This window comes from Meles meles, chromosome 2 (assembly GCF_922984935.1).
Source record: "Meles meles chromosome 2, mMelMel3.1 paternal haplotype, whole genome shotgun sequence".
NCBI lineage: Eukaryota > Metazoa > Chordata > Mammalia > Carnivora > Mustelidae > Meles > Meles meles.
In genome coordinates, this window is record NC_060067.1 from 126,620,279 (window position 1) to 126,640,840 (window position 20,562).

The following is a 20,562-nucleotide window of genomic DNA, read 5'->3' on the forward strand; positions in this document are numbered from 1 at the left end:
TTTGAAGCACTTTGCAATTTTCATGGTGCTTTTACACATATTTTTATCAGTCATTTCTCACAACCACACTGGATAATGCATTAACCCCATTTTGCTTAAAGTTTATCATTTGGCCTACATTCCTGTGATTCTTAAAGATTTTATTTATATATTTATTTATTTGACAGAGAGAGAGAGAGAGAGAGAGAGAGAACATGACCGCACAAGCAGGGGGAGCAGTGGAGGGTAAGGGAGAAGCCGGCTTCCTGCTGAGCAAGGGACTCTACCCCAGGACCCTGGAATCATGATCTGAGCCAAAGGCAGAGCTTAACCGACTGAGACATTGAAGCACCGCTCCCATGATTCTTAGACCCGTATTTTTTTTCTGTTATTCCAAGCTAGCCTTTCTGCATCATTGGCTTACTTTATTAAAACAAGCAAAAACAAAATGGCACCCATGTAAAATCATCAAGTTTTTTTCCCCCACTTTTATGACAATACTTTTGAAAAATAAAGTTTGTTTTTATATTTGGGTGGGTATTGAAAATTTTACTTACCATAGTAATTGTCATTTTTGTTTGTTTTACAGGCCACCTCACTGAATGTGGTGCTGAGTAGTGATGAAAAATTCATAGATTAACACTTGATGCCAGACTGGTAGGAAAGTTTATATAGCATGGCATATGGTAGCTATGTTTTAGAAATTTTATTATGTGTTTATTGGTACTTCATTATTGTTCTTTTTAGAATTTATATTGTTTATTTGCATTATGTACTGTTTTTGTATTATGAGACACAAAATTTATGTCCTTGCCATCATTATCTTATTAGGATCCAGAGCTAAGTTTCAGGAGAATTCTTTATGGCACCTTAAAAATTGTACTTCCATAAGAAAATGTACAATATTTGATATTCCTATTTTCATGGTCTCTGATTTATTATTAAGCTAAACTTTGTACCTGTTATGAGTTGAGTTGTGTCCCCCAAAGATAGGTTCAAATTCTTAACCCCCAGGAACTTAGAATGTTACCTTATTTTGAGATAGGGTCTCTACAGAGATAATCAAGTTAAAATGATATCGTGAGGGTGGGCCTAATCCAATAGGATTGGTGTTCCTATAAAAAGGGTAGAAATTTTGACAGAGAGAACGACGTGCACAGAGGGAAGACAACATACAGATACACAGAATAGCACATGAAGACAGGATTGCATCTACAAACCAAGGAACGCCAAAGATTGCTGGCAAAATACCAGACGCTACAAAAGGAAAGGAAGGATTCTCCCCCAGAGCTCAAAGACAACATAGCCCTGCTTGTCTACACCTTGATTTCAAACTTCTAGCCTCTAGAACGGAGACAATAAATTTCTATTGCAAAATCTGAGCAAGTCACAGATTTTGGTACTTTGCTATGACAGTCCTAGGAAAATGCAATAGTACCTAAAATAGAAATCGAATCTTTCTCTTTAAGAACTCAATATACTAAACGTAGTAGAACCTTGGAATACCAGGACCACATTCCATCTGGGGGCTCTGTTGGGAGAAGGTTCTTGGTCTCGACTCCAAGAAGCTCCTACAGCACAAGCCAGCTCACCAGTATGAAGCTTGCAGAACACTGGCCTTTGTCTAGATGAGATTCTAGACCCTTCTCACATTAGACAGTGGTCTTTCCAGCCTTGTTTCCCATTCTTTTTCTGATCCTTTTCCAGAGCCAGGCAGGTGCTACATATTCTTTCTAACTTTTCCTTCTCCTCCTTGGCTGTCATATGGTACCAGATGAGTAAGAAGCAATAAGTACATGAGGGTTGTAGCACCAATGGGAAATATGTCCTCAGCCTTTTGCTCTTATACCTCTGTATTCTCTCAGAATGACCATCTGCTTTTACAGTGGTTACCCTTACTTGGGAGCAGATGACTTATCCACATAGATTTGTTTTTATTTGTAATTTTATTCTTACCTCAAAATTCATCAGCCTCTATTTAAGACTTGTATATTTTTGATGGTGATGTGGTCAGTCTCCCACTGACATAGACTCACGTGATCTTGGTCTTGAGTCTCCCTTATCTCAGCAATAACCAACAAGGTCAGTTTTCACTCCATAATATCCTTAATTTGCTTCATTTTGTGTTCATCCAAATTTGCCAGTTTTCTTCTGTAGATTCTGAGGACTCTTATAGAATCTCCTCTGGATTCTGAAGACTATGTGAATTATAAAGTCTTGTAGTTGGTTTCCTTGCCTCTTGTTTCCAGTGTAACAGCTTTGCAACTATAAAACAGATAGTTAATATGCCAGAAATCTGACCTCCTAGATTTTATCATCTTGCTCTTATCTGTTCAGATAGTAAACTCTTTGAGGGCATGGATCTTTGCATTTGTACAAATTTATTGGATATATCTCTTAGCCCAGAATAGCAATTAAAAGGCATAAACTCTCGAGACATTGCCTGGAATCCTGGTTCTACTGCTTACCAGTTCTGTGAGATGGGACAAGTTATTCAACCTCTATGTTCCTCAGTTTCACTCATCTGTAGAGTAAGGAAAATGGGGTTATTATGGAAGGGGAGTGAATAAAGCACTTAGAACAGTACCAAAAAATACAGTAATTTTTCAATAAAATGTTGATTATCTTATTGTTTTACACTTCAATGTTCATCAACTATTTGGAGACTAATGAAAGATAAATTGTGTTAACACAAGAGTAGAAGCATGCTCTGATTTTATTTGAACATGTGTTGCACCTCTCTGTTACAGTAATGTAGTCCTGAGTCTTGTTGAGTTCCTTGAGTATAAAATAAGGGTAATAATACCCTGTGAGTAGGTATTATTGGTTGTTGTAAAGATTACTATAACTAGGTTGCTGTTGGTAAAGGCGGAATCCAGTGCCTGACACAGAGTAAACACATAAGTGAATGGTACTCAGGAGACACAGTAATAATAGTGTAGTATTAATAGTAGTGAGGCAGCAGGTGCAGTGATGCTAGTGTTAGTAATAATAGTAATAATGGTACTAACAGAGGTAGAAGTAGCATTTCATTTAGTTTTTTGTATGCATGGAACATATCAACAGTTGAAAACAGCTTGGTGGTATGTGAGGGAAAGACATAAAGTTTTCCTTGACAGTCTGAGAGAGGTGATAGTTGAGGTCTTGGGAAAGGATGAGGTGGCTTGGAGTGGGAGGAGAGCCGCCACAGGACAATCAGGGAACCTCAGGAAGGTGAGATGAAAGTTAAGAATAGTGGAGAGAGTGTTCAGATTCTTACCCATCTAATCCAGAAATACTGGGAGGAAGAAAATAACTTCTAAGATGGAAAGCTGTGATTAGAGAGTGTCAAATAATAAGCGAAAATGGTCAAGGAAGACAGTGATCTGCCCTACTCCCTCCCCCCCACTATAGTCATTTCTCAACCATTTTCTCCTCTCTCCTTCTTACTCAGAATTTCTTTCCTTTCTTTTTTTTTTTTTTAAAGATTTTGTTTATTTGAGAGAGAGAGAGAGAGAGTATCTGTGCACATGCGCATGTGCACACACACGCACAGACACGAGTGTTGGAGGGAGGAGTAGAAGGAGCGGCCAATTTCTCACTGAGCAGGGAGCCGGATGCCGGGATCTGTCCCCAAACCCTGGGATCATGACCTGAGCCCAAGGCAGATGCTTAACCAACTGAGCCACTCAGGCGTCCCTACCTTTCCTTCTTTAACAGCTAAAAAAGTTAATTTCATTATATACATATATATGTCTAACATGTGTATGTTTTAATGCTGTGAATAAACGCTGTGGTCCATTAAAACCAGTTGACAATACATCATGAAGAGAATATGCACACACTGGAGAGAAACAAAGATGCTTTTCATTTTAAGGAGCAGAGTGCACACTGCAAGTTATATTGTGAAGCTGAGGACATGCATTTGACAGGAAAGAGTGGAATGCACCTTTACTCAATATATTTAGAATCCTTTGCTGAACTCTAGGATGTTTCAGTATGTTAGAGAAAGAAAATTTTTTTAATTGGTGAACCCAGAAGTTATGTCCTAAATTTTGTATATATTTGAACATATATACATATGTCCACTGTGGCTTTCCGTGGAAAATTATGTTCCTCTAAGCATTTTTAAAATACGAAGATATTATCCAAAAGCAAATCTTAATTTTTGCTTCAGCAATTGAGATAAAATTGACTAATGTCCATTTGATTTAGATTTTTTTTCAATGACTTAGTCATTTTGTTCCAAATGACATATTTTTCTTGGCTTCCTGCTTATGCTATAAGCAGCCCACAAATGGTATACCTCAAACAGCATTCTTAAGCAATTACAAATTAAAAATCATACCTATTCAGTCACAGTAAGACTATATTTCTTTATTATTTTGATGTTTCTTTTTTCTGTCTCTGTGTACTGTTTTAAATTTTATTTATTTATTTGAGAGAGCGCAAGCACAAGTGGGAGCAGCAGAAGGAGAGGGAGAAGCAGGCTTCCTGCGGAGCAGGGACCTGGATGCGGGACTCGATCCCAGGACCCTAGGATCATGACTTGAGTCAAAGGCAGATGGTTAACTGACTGAGCTACCCAGGCACCCCTGTGAACTATTTTTAAATATGCAATTTAAACAAATCATTCAATACAATGTAAAATATAGCAACTGTTGTACTTAAAATGATATGTAGAACAGCAAAAACTGATCTACAGCCTCTTCTCTAAGAAGAATCCCCAAGGGTACTATCTTAGGCACTTATAATTATTGTTATTGCCATTGTGCATGCACACGGCCTTTTAAAATTTATACTTTCTATTAATGATGCTTAAAAACACAGTGGTCATAATGCAATATAAAATAGCTTCAATTAGTCTATTTATTCTTTTTCCCCTTCAGTCTTTAAAAAAATAATAATAAACTCCCAGTGAACCTTTACCCTGCAAATGACCTCATATGACATATTTGAACTTACAGTGAACTTTCACATGAACTTTCAGTCATCCTCTGAGAAATATAACAGATGGAAAATGGGCAGATTTTTCAAATATTTTCAGATGTAGCACTTTGACATGTTTAACAGAGACAACAAGGCTGACTATCTCTTTCCAGTGTTTACTTTGCTGACTTTATTGTACTGCAGGCTGTTTTGTTACAGTATTTGCCTGAATTAAGGGATTCAGCTACATTTCTGTTTGACCAGCATCTTGATTTTTAAACCAGCACTTGTATATATATTTAAAGACATAGCTAATTGGGTCATAAAATATAACAAATTTTAAGAGAACTTTATTGAACTTATTGAAATAATATTGCTTCAGATCATTTAGATATGAGGGGCTTTTAAAGACCCATTTCAGATTTTAGAACATGAATCAACTATAATGTTTTTCACTTCGAATGGTTTGCAGCTAGAAATTCAGTTCAAAATGCACGGGGTTTTTGAATGGTCATTTGGGAATAGAGGAGGGAAATTAATGGAGCCCCAACTAGGGTTTACTATGCTAATGTATGAGGTAGGCTCTTCAGAGGTATAATCTTTGCAACTCTCTTCCCCAAGTAGTTATGTTACTCAGGTTGCACAAGAGGAAAGGGAGACAGAGAGGTTGAGTAACTTGCCTGAGAAGACACAGCTAAACTGGGGAATTAAATCTGGGTCTCCCAGACTTCAGATTCCTTTCTCTTGTAATAAGCCCATGCTCCAGGAACAAGATGTTTCGTTTGGTCAAATAAATGCTAAAGATAAAAGTGTGATAACATTGTCATATTTCTGGAATCTCTGTTTTGAGAATTTAAAGAGTTTCTTTGTATTTGTTGCATGATATTGTTAAATAGGTATTAAGCTGTAATTAGCCCATCTTTCCTGAAACTTGGTGAGGCAAATAAAGATCTTTCCATTTCACAAGGATGTTCTCAGGAGCCTATGGTGATTTTGTTGGTGATGTGGTGTAAATGAATAGCAAGTTAAAATAAGCTATTGCTCATTTTAAAGGAATTTCTAATATTCGCCTTTCTTTAACTTTTTAGTCCATTTTAAAAAACAGCTTTTTATTAAAAGTAATGAGCAGGTTTTGTATTAAAACAATTGATCCTGTTTTTCTCCTCAATTTTTAGGAATTGAATTTGGAGCAGTATGGATTCAAGGAGCAAAAGGTCTCTTCCTTTTATAGTTGACCTTTCAACACTGTTTAAACTACCCTTATTCACTTAAACATGGATTCTTTTTTGATGACTACAGTATAATACTGTAAGCAGATGTTCTATTTCTTATAATTTTTCTTAATAATATTTGTCTTACTTTATTTTGAGAATATATAGACATGTAACATACAATATATGTTAATTGACTGTATATGTTATTGGTAAGGCTTTCAGTCAACAGTAGGCTATTAGTAGTTTAGTTTTGGGGGAAGTTCTACATTTCTTTTTGAAGATTTTATTTATTTGTTTGCCAGAGAGAGCACACAAGCCCAAGCAGGGGAAGCTGCAGAGGGAGAAGGTGAAGTAGGCTCCCCGCAGAGCAGAGAGCATGATGTGGGACTGGATTCCAGGACCCTGGGATCATGACCTGAGCTGAAGGCAGATGCCTAATTATCTGAGCCACCCAGGTGCCCCTTAAATAAACAATTAAAAAGAAGATAGAATATTGAGATAATATAAAAGTTGAATTAATAGCTACAGACAAAACATTCTCACTCATGAGACTAGTATGCATCCTGTTCCTAAGCATCCTCAAACCCACCTTAATCTGTGTCAGAAACTAGACATTTTATAGACCACATTCTTTGACCTTCTATAATACACTGAATTAATAACAAAACTTTTAGAGACAACAGAACCTCCAAAACTCTAGTATCTAAGAAATGTATAAAGTACTTGCATGTATGTGTAATTATTGTATCAAAGTGGAAATCTTCAATTTTAGACTGTTTGGAAAATAAGGGCATTGAAGCTGTAACAAATCAAATGTTGTGGTTTCAAGCTAAAGCTATATTCAGGATGACCTGATAGCTTTGCCCTAGCTCTTTAACTGTAGCTGTTGTTGACATCTGAAACAGGTGACTGTGATCAAGAACAACAACAAAGGGAATGTTGGAATTGATCCACTGTAAATTCATGAATATTTTTTTTCTTTTCCTTCTCTTTTAATGATTTGGATTTAAGGAGAAAAAAAAATTTCATTTGGTCCTTGAACACTTGCCAACCTCCCTTTTTTATCATGGAGACAGCCAGCAAGCAGCAGGCCTAGATCATTCCAGCCAAACAGTATTTGGCTGGAATCTGGTAATGATGCTTGTTTTCACTGTGTTTGTTTATTTATAGATTTTTAATTGCTAAAGTATAGCTGACATACAGTGTTATATTAGCTTCTGGTGTACAACATAGTGATTCAGCGATTCTAGATATTACTCAGTGCTCACCACCATAAATGTGGTCTCTGTATAACATTATTTCAACATTATGGACTACATTCCCTATGTTGTACTTTCATCTCTGTGAATATAACTGTAAATTTGTACCTCTTTATCCCATTCACTTTTTAAAAAACCATAACCTTTGCTGTAGAACTCATATTTGAAGATGCTGGTTTGGAAGATTATAGTGACGTTCACCTTCAAATTTTAGAATTTGAAGAAACATATGAAACACAAGCTGAAACAAATATAAGTAGAATAAGTAAAGTATAAGATTTCTTATTCCATTCTTGCTGGAAAATTTCTAGTTATTTCCTAGAAAAGGAATCAGAGATTTAGAGTTGTTTTTGCTAAAAAATCAACACAAGGGTGCCTGGGTGGCTCAGTCAGTTAAGCATTTGACTCTTTTTTTTTTTTAAGATTATATTTATGTATTTAAGGGAGAGAGAGCATAAGCAGGGGAGGGAGAGGGAGAAGCTGACTCCCCTGCTGAGCAGGGAGCTTGACACTAGACTTGATCCTAGGACGCTGGGATTTGGACCTTACCTGAAGGAGATGCTTAACTGACTGAACCACCTAGACACCCTTAAGCATATGAGTCTTGATCTCAGCTCAGGTTTTGATCTAAGGGTCATGAGTTCAAGTCCTACATTGGGCTCTACATAGGGCATGGAGCCTATATGAAAAGTAATAAATAAATAAATAAATGAATAAATGTTGAACCACCCATGCATCCCTTGGATAAGTCCCACCTGGTCATGGTGGATAATCTTTTTAATGTACTGTTGGATCCTATTAGCTAGGATCTTGTTGAGAATCTTGGCATCCATATTCATCAGGGATATTGGTCTGAAATTCTCCTTTTTGGTGGGGTCTTTGCCTGGTTTGGGGATCAGGGTAATCCTGGCTTCATAAAAAGAGTCTAGAAGTTTTCCTTCTGTTTCTATTTTTTGAAACAGCTTCAGGAGAATAGGTATTATTTCTTCTTTGAAAGTTTGGTAGAATTCCCCAGGGAATCTGTCAGTTCCTGTGCTCTTGTTTGTTGGGAGGTTTTTGATCACTGCCTCAATCTCATTACTACATACTGGTCTATTCAGGTTGTCAGTTTCTTCCTGATTCAGTTTTGGAAGTTTATAGGTTTCCAAGAATGCATCCATTTTGTGTAGGTTGTTTAACTTACTGGCATATAACTGTTGATAATAATTTCTGATGATTGTTTCTATTTCCTCGGTGTTAGTTGTGATCTCTCTCTTTTCATTCATAATTTTATTAATTTGTGTCCTTTCTCTTTTCTGTTGGATTAGTTTGGCCAATGGTTTATTGATCTTATTCTTTCAAAAAACCAGCTTCTAGTTTTGTTGATGTGTTCTACTGTGTCCCTGGTTTCTATCTCATTGATCTTTGCTCTAATCTTGATTATTTCCCTTCTTGTATGTGGGGTTGGCCTAATTTGTTGTTGATTCTCCAGTTCTTTAAGGTATAAAGAGAGCTGGTGTATTCTGGATTTTTCAGTTTTTTTGAGGGAGTCTTGGATGGCTATGTATTTCCCCCTTAGGACCGCCTTTGCTGTATCCCATAGGTTTTATAACGAAGTGTCTTCATTCTCATTGGTTTCCATGAATTGTTAAAGTTCTTCTTTGATTTTCTGGTTGATCCAAACATTCTTAAGCAAGATGGTCTTTAGCTTCCAGGTGTTTGAATTTCTTCCAAACTTTTTCTTGTGGTTGACTTCAGTTTCAAAGCATTGTGGTCTGGTTCAACATTCGCAAATCAATCAATGTAATAGAACAAATCAATAAGAGAAGAGAGAGGAACCACATGGTCCTCTCAATTGATGCAGAAAAAGCATTTGACAAGATACATCATCCGTTGCTGATTAAAACAATTCAAAATATAGGGATAGAGGGAACATTCCTCATAAAATCTATCTATGAAAAACCCACAGCGAATATCATCCTCAATGGGGAAAAGCTGACAGCCTTCCCTTTGAGATAAGGAACACGACAAGGATGCCCACTCTTGCCCCTCTTGTTCAGCATAGTATTAGAAGTCCTAGCAACAGCAATCAGACAACAAAGAGAAAGGTATTCAAATTGGCAAAGAAGAAGTCAAACTCTCTCTCTTCACAGATGACATGATACTTTGTATGGAAAACCCAAAAGACTCCACCCCCAAACTACTAGAACTTATACAACAATTCAATAATGTGGCAGGATACAAAATCAATGTACAGAAATCAGTTGCTTTCTTATATACTAACAGTGAAAATATAGAAAGGGAAATTAGAGAATCGATTCCATTTACTATAGCACCAAGAACTATAAGATACCTGAGAATTAACCTAACCAAAGAGGTAAAGGATCTGTACTCAAGGAACTACAGAACACTCATGAAAGAAATTAAAGAAGACATGAAAAGATGGAACACCATTCCATGCTTATGGATTGGAAGAATAAACATTGTTAAAATGTCTGTACTGCCTAGAGCAATCTATACTTCCAATGCCATTCCAATCAAAATTCCACCAGCATTTTTCAAAGATGTGGAGCAAACAATCCAGAATTTTGTATGGAAACATAAGAGACCCCAAATTGCTAAGGAAATGTTGAAAAAGAAAAACAAAACTGGGGGCATCACATTGCCTGATTTCAAGCTTTACTACAAAGCTGTGATCACCAAGACAGCATGGTACTAGTACAAAAACAGACACATAAACCAATGGAACAGAGTAGAAAGCCCAGATATGGACCCTCAACTTTATGGTCAAATAATCTTTGATAAAGCAGGAAAAAATATACAGTGGAAAAGAGATAGTATCTTCAATAAATGGTGCTGGAAAAATTGGACAACTATGTGTAGAAGAATGAAACTCGACCATTCTCTTATAGCATATACAAAGATAAACTCGAAATGAATATAAGACCTCAATTAGAGGTCTTCTATTCCATCAGAATCCTAGAGGAAAACATAGGTAGTAACCTCTTTGACATCGGCCACAGCAACTTCTTTCAAGATATGTCTCCAAAGGCAAAGGAAACAAAAGCGAAAATGAACTTTTGGGACTTCATCAAGATCAAAAGCTTCTGCACAGCAAAGGAAACAGTCAGCAAAACAAAGAGGCAGCCCGCGGAATGGAAGAAGATATTCGCAAATGACAGTACAGACAAAGGGCTGATACCCAAGATCTATAAAGAACTCCTCAAACTCAACACACACAAAACAGATAATCACGTCAAAAAATGGGCAGAAGACATGAACAGACACTTCTCCAAAGAAGACATACAAATGGCTAGCAGACACATGAAAAAATGTTCATCATCACTAGCCATCAGGGAGATTCAAATCAAAACCACACTGAGATACCACATTACACCAGTTAGAATGGCCAAAATCAACAAGAGAGTAAGCAGCATTTGTTGGAGAGGATGTGGAGAAAGGGGAACCCTCTTACACTTTTGGTGGGAATGCAAGTTGGTGCAGCCACTTTGGAAAGCAGTGTGGAGATTCCTTAAGAAATTAAAAATAGAGCTACCCTATGATCCTGCAATTGCACGACTGGGTATTTACCCCAAAGATACAGATGTAGTGAAAAGAAGGGCCATCTGTATCCCAATGTTCATAGCAACAATGACCACAGTCGCCAAACTGTGGAAAGAACCAAGATGCCCTTCAACGGACGAATGGATAAGGAAGTTGTGGTCCATATACACAATGGAGTATTATGCCTCCATCAGAAAGGATGAATACCCAACTTTTGATTCAACATGATGGGACTGGAAGAGATTATGCTGTGTGAAATAAGTCAAGCAGAGACAGTCAATTATCATATGGTTTCACTTATTTTTGGAGCATAAGGAATAACACAGAGGACATTGGGAGATGAAGAGGAGAAGTGATTTGGAGAAATCAGAGTGGGAGACGAACCATGAGAGTCTGTGAACTCTGAGAAACAAACTGAGGGGTTTGGAGGGGAGGGGGCTGGGAGGTTGGGTGAGCCTGGTGGTGGGTATTATGGAGAGCACGTATTGCATTTTTTAAAAAGGAATGAATAAGTGAATAAGTAAATAATAATCATCATATAAAGTTTGTCAAAATCTATTACAACCACACATTAAAAATCAATTTCATTGATTTAATTCAAGGCATTTTGAGATTATTTTTTAAAATGTTAATGGCCACATTAAACAAAATGAAGTATGATCAATATCTCATTAAATTCTGGATGATTAATTTGACCTTATCTAGGTACTTTCTTTCCCTATCCATACATTTATTCCCAGCAACACTCTCATAGGTGTGCCTTATATATATTTTCTATTTACAAGTTTAATCCTTTGAATAATTTCTTAGGACATTTACCTCTGACAGTCACACTCACAAAGATTTGACCATATTACTATTCTGGATTATTTGTAGATATTTTGGTACATAGTAATTGCTTTCACTTAATAAGCATTAATAAAAGATGGGAACATGTTTGGGAAATAATGGCAATGTAGGAAGTGTGTACCAGGCACTGTTCCAAGTGCTCTGCTTAGGTTTTCATTCAGCCCTCATCACAACCCTTTTAGGTAGATCTATTAGTATTTCTATTTTGTGAGTGAGGAAACTGAGACACAGAGAGGTGGAATAATTTGTCTGCAGGCACACAGCCAATGAGGGGCAGGGCCAGATTCTGAACTCCCTACAGTCCAGTTCTAGCTTCTGAACTTTTAACCTCTAAGAGCAAGAGTTTCGTTTTAGTGTAAAATCATTGAGAAAGATCCACAACCTTTGTAACTGAATTATTTCAGCTCAAATAACATAAAAACAGATAATGTATTAAGTTTTTAAAAGAGAAAAACAATATTATTACTTATAACCCAGATATGTTAAAATAAAGTAGCTGTTTTCTGTGTCATAATCTATTGACACTCTTTTCTATTTAGGAATTTTCTCTTTTATATAAAATAGAAAGCTCAACAAGACATTGGCCAAATATTTTACTTTGACAAACTTTTTAGAGAATTCTTGGTTTCAGAATTTTTGCAGTCTGTTATTCATTTCACTTTATAAAGCCCCCTACCCCGACCCCAAACACCAAGAACTCTTGTGTTTTATTTTGTAGACTAGTATGTGGTAAGGGGAGGATTTAAAGTTAGGGGTTATTTAGAATTATATGAGAAATTTTAGATGCTTGATAAAACCCTGAAACAGGAAGCAGGTGTCCAAGTGTAGATATTTCACTCCACAGAGAAATATGTACTCTATAAGTGGCTAGAGTTTAATTGCTATATTTAATTCACTGAATTAGAATTAGTGAATATAGAACTTAAACTGAAAGGTTATTGTGAAAGCCAACTCTAAAACTTTTTAAAATTCATTTTTGTTAATTTTTTTTTAATTTGAGAATAGTTGACATGTAATGTTCCATTAGTTTCCAGAGTACAACAGAGTAACTCAACTCCTCTATACATGATGCTATGTGTGCTCACCTCTATGGTAGTGGAGCTACCCTCCGAAAGCCAGCTTTTAGTCTGTGGTTTGTAAGGTGTTTGTATTAAAGGATGCTTGAAAACAGTACCTGTGTCTATTTTTCATGGTGTTTCCATGAAGCTCAATTTAGTCACATAATTAGATTATCAAATAGATGCATTAAGTTGGCTTTAGACTGAGAAGTTGACAGTAAACATAATGGGAAAAATAGTTTACTTTAATTATTGGTCATTAAAATAATTATGTCTTGTATTTGTCCTTAAAATGTTTCACATCTGATGCCATATTGTTTCATCATAGTAGCTCTATGAAGCAGTTCAGAAGCTGATAGGATCTGCATTTTACTAAAAAGGAAAATTAAGTTATGAGGAAATGAACTCACTTAATGAAGGACAAGCATGACTTTAGAAAAACAGGCAGAACTAGACCTTAAACTTCCACCCTTTCTAGTGACCTTCCAAATGACCACACCTTTCAAAGAAGGTGGTTGCTAAATCCTTAACATTGTAACAATTGTAACAATTAACATTGTTTATTGTTAATTAACAATTAACATTGTTTATTGTTAATTAACAATTAGCATTGTTAATGACGTACTTATGTACTTTAATTCTTTTTCAAACTAGGATAAGTGACTCATTCTATAATAAACGATCCAATAGCTATAGATCATCTATGATGTAGATATTCTTTAAGAGAAATTGATCTATCGCCATTATATACATATCATTTAAAATCATCTGTCATATGAAGAAAATGGTAGACATAAGTCGAATAAAAGAGGGAAAATGGGGAAAAAAAGGATTTTACAAAGACAATTTTAGTGATTCTTTCAAGTTATTAATACCATGTGTCGAGTTGTATTCCTCAGATAAAATTTATTATTATTAATTTATGAACGACTAAGAGTGTTATCACTTTATGAGGTGTTTATTTTTGTTATCATGCATGGCATAATTTGGAAAACCTGTAATAGTAAGTTCTTTATAGTGATCATACAAATCAGAGATAATTACGTGATCCAGGAAAATATCTTCTTTCCTGGTATGCAGATACAGGCTTGTGTCATATTTTGAGGTATGCATTTGTTAATTTCTACACTTTGTTAATAGGGTCCTTGAGAAGTAGTCCTTTGACTTTCAGTACATCATAAACAGAAGGCAGTAGTGGAAGTATTTTCAGGAGATATTGCACAAGCAGGGACTAGAATGGGTAAGTAGGCATATTTCTACAGTTATAGCTGTAAGAATCCCTTACTTTCTTATCACTGTCATCAGTTCATCAATTATAATATTCATTAATTGGCCCTTCTGAACTTGGCAGTGTATGCTCAGGGTCGTGCCGTGTTTATAGCCCTTTTGCCTTTCAGGATTTGGATACCTTTAAACATTTGTTGTTTATATACTCTTTTTCATAATATTTATTTCAAGTTTATCAAAAATTTTAAAACATCTCGACATTAAGTATGGCTATATATGTTTGCCCATTATGTGTATGGCAAATGATGGATTTAGAGAATAGTCCCAAACAGAGCAACCTGGTGAAGTTTATTTTGGGTTTACTCTGCCCATGTCATCACCCAAATCCTGTATTCCATTACCCCCATATTAGGATCCCATTTTCCCAGAATAGTCTCTTCTTTCTTACTGCCTTCTAAACAGGTCTCAGGGTGGGCTGTGCTGTGCCACCTCCCAGGCACACAGGATTTCTTTCCTACATTGCTTTTGCTTTCCCCTCACAAATGATTCGGACCTGCCATGATCACAGCACCCGGCTTCTCGAGACTTCAGTTCTGATAACTCAGTGAGCTCATTCATTCATTGGGATGTAACATTTGGAAGTCTTTGAATTCCTACATTACCCACAGTGAGAAACTGAGGCTAAGAGAAGTGGGTAAAAGGAGAGAAAGTAAAAACCCTCCTTTGGGTCCCAGGAAGAGAAGTAAAATTTTCTAGAAATGTTCATGGCATGGGGCAAAGTTCTGTTCTATTTCCACTTCTTTGCTCTTTCTCTACCAACATTTAAAAATGGAAGAATTGAATTTTGACTATGCAAGACTTACATCTTAAAACAAAGCCAAAATCAATAAGTGAGACTACATTAAGCTAAAAAGTTTCTGCACAGCGAAGAAATGATCAACAAAATAAGAAGGCAACCTATGGAATGGGGGAAGATATTTGCAAGCCATCTATTTGATGAGGGGATAATAATCCAAATATATAAGGAACTTCCTACAACTCAATAGAAAAGAAAACCCGAACAATCCAATTGAAAAAATGGGCAGAGGACTTGAACAGACATTTTCCCAAAGATGACACATAAATAGCTGATAAATATATGAAAAAGTGCTCAACATCACTAACATCAGGGAAATGCAAATCAAAACCACAATGAGATATTACCTCATGCCTGTTAGAATGGATATTATCAAAATGACAGGAGATAGCAAATAACAAATGATACAGAAAAACAATGTGCAATGTTGGTGGGAATGTAAATTGGTTCAGCCACTCTGGAAAGAAGTGTGGATGCTCCTCAAAAAATTAAAACCAGAACTACCCCTGATCCAGCAATCCCATTTATAGGGATATATTCCAAAATAAAATCCCTCTCTCAAAGAGATATCTACACCCCCCACCATGTTCATTGCAGCATTATCTACAATAGCCTTGACATAGAAACAATCTAAGTGCCCATCGACAGATGACTGGATAAAGAAAATGTGGTATATATACACCATGAAGTATTATTCCTCCATAAAAAAGAAGGAAATCCTGCCACTTGAAACACCATGAATGGACCTTGAGGGCGTTATACTAAGTGAAATAATTCAGACTGAGAAAGACAAAGACTTATATGTGAAATCTAAAAACATTGAACTTCCAGAAACAGAATAGAATGATGATTGTCAGGGGCTGAAGTGCAGGGGAAATGGGGAGATGTTGGTCAAAGGCTACAAACTTTTAGTTATGGTATGAATAAGTTCCAGGGATCCAATGTATAGCATGGTGACAATAGCTAACAATACTGCCTTGTGTACCCCAAAGTTGCTATGAAAGTAGAGCTTGAATTTTCTCACCATAACAACAAAATGGTAATTATGTGAGGTCAACCATGTGCTAACTAACCTTATTGTGGCAAACGCTTCACAATATATACAAACATGAAATCATCATATTACTCACCTTAAACTTACACAATGTTATGTGTCAGTTCTAGTTCAATAAAAGTGGATATAAATTAAAACGAGAAACACGTTATGGAAATAGCAGAGGCATATTCACCATAACGCTAATGAAGCTTCATCTCCAGGGCACCTCACTTATCCGAGCCCCTTCCAAGGTGCTACTGTTGGGCTCACATAGTCAAATATTTTTGTAAATTTGATAGGAGTAAGATATTTTGTATGCAAGACTATTTTCTCTTTCCACCTTAACCACCCTTTTGCCAACATTTTCCAGATGTACTTACGTGCCTCCTGGGCTGTTCTCTGTGTTATTGTCAACCTTCTTGGCTGGGCCGCTACAGGAGTATGTCTACCTCAACTATACCAGCTCACCTAATTTCATGATAGGGAAGATGGGGCCGGAAGTTTGGATGCCGTATGAACGATCTTTAGTCCTGAGCACCAGAAATCTATGGGCAGTGGAGGAGAAACATTTTTAAAAGATGTGCAGCCAGGGGAGCCTGGGTGACTTAGTCAGTTAAGCGTTTGCCTTTGGCTTAGGTCATGATCCCAGGGTCTTGGGATTGAGCCCCATGTCAGGCTCCCTGCTCAGTTTCTCCCTCTCCCCCTACCCCTGCTTATGTTCCTTCTTTTACTGTGTCAAATAAATAAAATCTTTAAAAAAAACTGAAAAATGTGCACTCAGAAGCCAATCCATACGTGGAAAATTTGTCCTACCATTAGGTGTGTAACAATTTATTAAACACAAAATTCATTAGGCATGTAAGCAGGCGTTTCAGTTCTCCTTGGCATCCAGTCAAAACTAGAAGTTCTCCCCTGTCAGGACTATAGTTGACAATGAAGCATATTAAATTATAATAACATCCCAAGGTAAAACTGTTTTTTGTATATTTCTACATGAGATCAATAGATATTTTTCTATCAAGAAGTAAATTGTAACAAATCTTCAGACCACATCAAAAGCAGTAATTCATTAAGAGAGATAAATTTCAAATAGAAAAGGATAAATTGAATCCCATTAATGAAGAGTAATAAATTATATGAACACATTGGAGAAAGATTTAACTTCCTTGATGATTTGACAGCAAATACTGAAATCCACAAAGTAGCCTAAAACTTACCCCGCTACAGTGAATCATCAACTGAAGGAAGGTTGTCATAAAATATTTAAGATTAACTTGCACAAGTTGATTTTGTTAATCTTGCACAAGTTAATTTTGTTAATCTTGCACAAATCCACAAAATAGCATAAAACTTACCCCGCTACAGTGAATCATCAGCTGAAGGAAGGTTGTTGTAAAGTATTTAAGATTAACTTGCACAAAAAAATTGAAATGCCCTGAAATATTGGGGTTCATGAATGGCAGAAACTTCTTCCCCAACTTAATCTTACATGCAATAAATGAGTGGTGAAGCTAAAAGCATTTTTAAAAACTGTCCATGACAAAGAATACATTTCAACCTGCTGTGCTGAGAACTGACTGAAAAATCTTACTTTCTCTATAGAAAAGTATATTTTAAGAATTATTTGCATTTGAAGAGATGATCAAAATATGCAGCCTAGAGAGGTAGCATATTGGAGAAGGCTGCTGAGCAGTTTATTCATTAAAATGTTATGCTGTTTTGCTGGATTCTGTGATATTTGTGGATTTGTCAACTTCATAGAATTTATAATTACTTGCAATTTTTTTCTCATTCACTTTCCTATCTGATTTTGTATTTTTAATGTTTATGATTCTTCTTAACAAAGTTTCTGTAAATTGTAATAACTTCAGGCCTCAGGAAACCTAGATCTGCTCCAACTTCCGATTAATACTGAGTCTTGCCACATGATTTTTAATGTTGAAAACCTTACACAACTTTCCAAAGCCAGTCTCTTCTCTTCTCCGAGAAGAATAATGAATACTGCCTGCCCAAATAGCCCATAGGGTCATAGGTTATAAAAGAACGACAGAGGGAGAAAGGGACAGGAAGGGGAGGGGATGGGGAGAAAAAAGAGGTGGGAGGACGGCTTAAGCTGCAAAGCAACAGATGTGAGCAAAATACTATCTGATGTCAATGAGATATTTCTATGGTGTGGGACATCCCCCTCTCTTCTTAGCCTCTGCTCATCATTTTACTTTTTTATTGATGATTTGGGATTCTGATTTTGAATGTATAAACTGCATGGACTGACTCTCTCTTCAGTGTTATTTAATCTTCAAGTGTGAGAAAAATAAAATCCCCTGTGTTTAACACGCTGGTTTTTTTTGTAGTTTCTGGGGCAGCCAAAAACCATGTCAGAATGGTACTAAATTTGGGAAGGAGTTTAGGAATACTGGGGACTGCTATTAAGTGTCTTCCTTCTATGTCAATTTTTTTTTTTTACTCCTCTAGTGGAAAGTTGCACACAGTGTAGTGTACTTTCCAAGGTACACTATGGGACATTTTGACAACATGTTATATCACGCATATTAAGAGTTCCCCGCTTTCTGCTTTCAGTATCTGTGCCTTCTTGGCTCAAAGTCCATCTTCAGCAATCCGGTTCCACATGCGAGGTTGCAGCACTGCATGTCCAAGTACCAAATTTTGTTTAGGTCAAGGTTCTTGGTTTCAAACAGAATTCTAGCTCGTTGGAGCAGAAAGAGATTTACTGAAGGTTCTTAGTAGCTCCCAGAATCTTGGGAGAGCCATAGAACCAGCTTTGGATCTCACTTGGTCAGAAACAGACAAAGAAAACAGAACAATCCATCAAAAGACAATGGTTCCACGTGATTGATGAATGGTTGAAAAGAGGCAGTAAATATACACAATAGACTATTACTCAGCCTTAAAAAAGAATGGAATCTTGCCATCTGTGACAACATGGTGGGGCTAGATGGTATTATGCTAAGTGAAATGGGCCAGACCATGACATATACCATATGATTTCACTTATCTGTGGAATCTTAAAAAACAAACAAATGACCAAAGAACAACAAAAGAGAGAAACAAACTTATAAATATAGAGAACAAACTGGTAGTTGCCAAAGGGGAAGGGGGAAATGAGTGACATGGGCAAAGGAGATTAAGAGGTACAAATTTACCAGTTATAAAATGAAGTTACAGGGATGAAAAGTACAGCATAGGGAACGAATATAGTCAATAATATTCAAATTCGCTGATCGTGGTATTTCATGATGTATGGAATTGTTGAATCACTGTTGTATGCTTGAAACTAATTTAATGTGATATGTCAATGTACTTCAATTAAAAAGAAAAACAGTGGTTCTAGGGAGCCGGTATTTTACCAGGCAGGTAGGATACTATACACCAGAGAGTCTACCTTTGTTGTGTCAGAGGAATTGCTTGGCCATACCACCATGCTCCCCCAAAGAGACAAACTCTGAGCATGCTCATTTCTCATCCAAATCCTGGCTTGATGCCTCGTTTTGCCAAGAACTTAGGCCGCCTCCCTGCACCCTAGCTGCGGTACTGGGGAATGTTGGTGTGAGAGTGAGTAAGTGATCCAACCTGGAGAATGCCACAGTTTCTAAAGACCTTACAAATTCATTGTGATCAGGCAAGGTACTTAACCTCTCTAATCCATCTTCCTAATACTTAATGTGAGGATTTTGGACTCCATAAATTCCAAGAATCCTTATAGTAATACAAATCTGTGTCTGCTCTAGTTAGAACTCTGGCTTCTAGTGATGGAAGCCTTACAAGAGCTAGTGAAAGTAAGTCAACGGAATTTACGGGCCCTTATAACCTAATCTTGAGAAGAGTTAAGGTGCCACAAGGTTTAGGGGTGTGGGCTCACCTGGCCTCTCACTTTCTCCCCTCTGCTTTCAGTGTGTTGACTAGGAAGACTGCTTTCATTGGGAAGCTGGAGAAGAAGCGCTTGACAGCTCCAAGACTTGGAGCCAAACTATTCCGAGATCATAAAGGAAAAGGGCTCCTTTCTCCCAGAATTGGTTTCTTCTAAGGTCCAGAAGACCCTTTGGATGAGCCAAGCTGGGTTCCTGTGCCGACTCCTGTGGCCAGAGGAGTGGAGTCACACAGATACGGGCAGCAGAGTGTTGCTGGGAGGCAGGCGCCCAGGATGACCAGTGTGGATTTGAAGAGCTAGGGGACCACGATATGAGATGTGGGATTTATTCATTGGTTTTCCTTTCAGATATTTCACATGAAATAAACTTCACTTATTTTGTGAGTCTCAGTATTGTGTGGTGTTTAACACATCAACGCTACATAGGACTCAGAGCCTGCATTTAGGGAGCTTAAAATTTAATAATAGAGATCAAAGTATATAGAGGCACATGAAGTCCTAGCTGCAAATAGTATAATGGTTTTAGGGAAAGATCTGAAGTCCCTACGCAGACAAATATGGAACTTGAAGAGTTTTATATGTTTATACATATATACCTATTTTTGAAGGATTATATTGATAAGAGTTTTTGCCAGCCAAATGCAATTGGTATTTGTATTTTAAGATCAAATGATCTTAATGATCAAAACATCATAGATAAAAGAGAAAATTGGTATTTTTCTCTTGAACTTTTGGCCTTTATCTTTT

At 36.8% G+C, this 20,562-nt stretch overlaps 1 long non-coding RNA gene across 1 annotated transcript; it reads left to right on the top strand.

Annotated features, from left to right (window-relative positions):
- The first annotated feature begins 253 nt into the window (after nt 1-253).
- LOC123930186 lies at nt 254-20,132 on the top strand. The gene is made up of 3 exons (XR_006816002.1): nt 254-636; nt 6,063-6,195; nt 19,839-20,132. It is a non-coding gene; the product is annotated as an uncharacterized LOC123930186 (long non-coding RNA).
- The last annotated feature ends 430 nt before the right edge of the window (nt 20,133-20,562 follow it).